General features: G+C 38.3%; 1 non-coding gene across 1 annotated transcript; it reads left to right on the forward strand.

The window, feature by feature from the left end:
- Positions 1–269: 269 nt before the first annotated feature.
- LOC116594654 lies at positions 270–455 on the forward strand. The gene has a single exon (XR_004287360.1). It is a non-coding gene; the product is annotated as a U2 spliceosomal RNA (small nuclear RNA).
- Positions 456–1,920: the final 1,465 nt, after the last annotated feature.

Below are 1,920 nucleotides of genomic sequence, written 5' to 3' on the forward strand. Positions count from 1 at the left end.
GCAAGAAGGAGTTTTAGTATGGAGGCACTAAATTGGCAGTCAGCCTAGACATCCGCATTGAAGCCCCATAAGAGGTTGATAACACAAGGATCATATGGGGAGAACAGGATTAAGAACAGAAGCAAGAAGAACATTGATCTTTAAGGGCCTTGTAGGAAAAGAACTGTGAAGGAAACTAAGAAGTATCAGAAGACAGATACACTAGGAGAATGAGGTATCACAGAGCATAAGAGCTTATTTCAAAAACTAGTGGTATTAAAAGCTTCCAGATCGCTTCTCGGCCTTTTGGCTAAGATCAAGTGTAGTATCTGTTCTTATCAGTTTAATATCTGATACGTCCTCTATCCGAGGACAATATATTAAATGGATTTTTGGAGCAGGGAGATGGAATAGGAGCTTGCTCCATCCACTCCACGCATCGACCTGGTATTGCAGTACTTCCAGGTGCACCCCCCTTGGGGGCAAAAAAAAAAAAAAGCTTCCATATACTGGGGACCAAAATCTTTCTATTAGATTTCATAACTAGAAGGTTTCTGTTGGAACAAACAGTGTCAGTGGACCATGGTAGGAAAAAAAATCATGTTGTGGTCCGTTGATAAGAAAAGAAATGTAAGTAAATGAAGAGAATACATATAAATAATTCTTTCAAGAAACTTGCCTTTGAAAGAAAAAAAAGAGAATAGGTGGAAGGAGATATAGGCTAAAGGAATTTTTCTTTGGTTTTAAAGCTAGTATAAGGAGACTACAAAAAGGGAAAGGTAGAAGCCCTAGAGGAAGCAGATAGAAGGGTTTTTTATTTTTATTTTCATATTTTTTAAAGTTTTTGTTTAAATTTCAGTTAGTTAGTATAAAGTATAATATTAGTTTCGGGTGTACAATTTAATGATTCAGCCCTTCCATACAGCGCCCAGCGCTCATCACGGCAAGTGCCCTCGTCACTCCCCATCACCTACTTAACCCGTCCTCCTCCCCTCCTCGCATCTGGTAACCATCAGTTCATTCTCTATAGCTGAGTCTGTTTCTTGATTTGTCTTTTTTTTTTTCCTCCCTCTCTCTCTCTTTTTCCAGAATCAGTATTTTTATATTTGGATAAATACCTATCAGTGTGATTGCTGGATCATAGGGTAGTTCTATTGTTAACTTTTTGAGGACCCTCCGTACTGTTTTCCAGAGTGACTGCTCTAGTTTGCATTCCCACCAACAGTGCAGGAAGGTAGATGAAAGGGTTCTGTTAAAGAGACAAGAAGGAATGGGATACAGGGCTTGGGTCGAGAAAAAAAAAATTCAGATATTAAGAACATCTCTTCTATTGTAACTAGACAGAAGCAGAAAGAATGGCTATGAAAACAGCTAAATATCTAGATTTTGTAGTTGTGCAGTTAAGGGAGTTCTCATGTCTTGGCTATTTTCCTTTTATGGTTGGAAGGCAGATCCTCTGTTGATTTTGAGCGGGGAGGTTGAGACTGGAAATTTGGAGAGGGACAATGGAGAATCTTTGAAATTACTATTGTAAAGAATTAGAGCTGATGATGAAAATATAAAAGGCTTCTTTTCCAATATGGAAATGGTTATTGCTCACAGTTGGGAGGTTAAATGAGATGATATATGGAAACTTATACAAGATTGGCCTAACATGACTCAATAAATAGTAACATCACCGTTTTCCTTCTCCTGTTTTATACCACAATAAGACTTCTAGCTTTTATGTAGACCTCCAGCTCTTCCTTGTAACACTTTCATCTCTTTTGTTTCTCTTATTTCCTCCTTCACTCCACTTCCAGGCTCTTGCTTTTATCTCTTCACTTTCATCTTTTTCAACCCTTTCTGCTTAGTAGTTTTACATAATGCCTTCTTGATACTATCCCTCCTAAGATGGCCTGGCCCTAGCATATCTCTTTCTGATTCTTCCCCTATAGGACA

The sequence above is a fragment of the Mustela erminea genome, chromosome 6 (genome assembly GCF_009829155.1).
Source record: "Mustela erminea isolate mMusErm1 chromosome 6, mMusErm1.Pri, whole genome shotgun sequence".
NCBI lineage: Eukaryota > Metazoa > Chordata > Mammalia > Carnivora > Mustelidae > Mustela > Mustela erminea.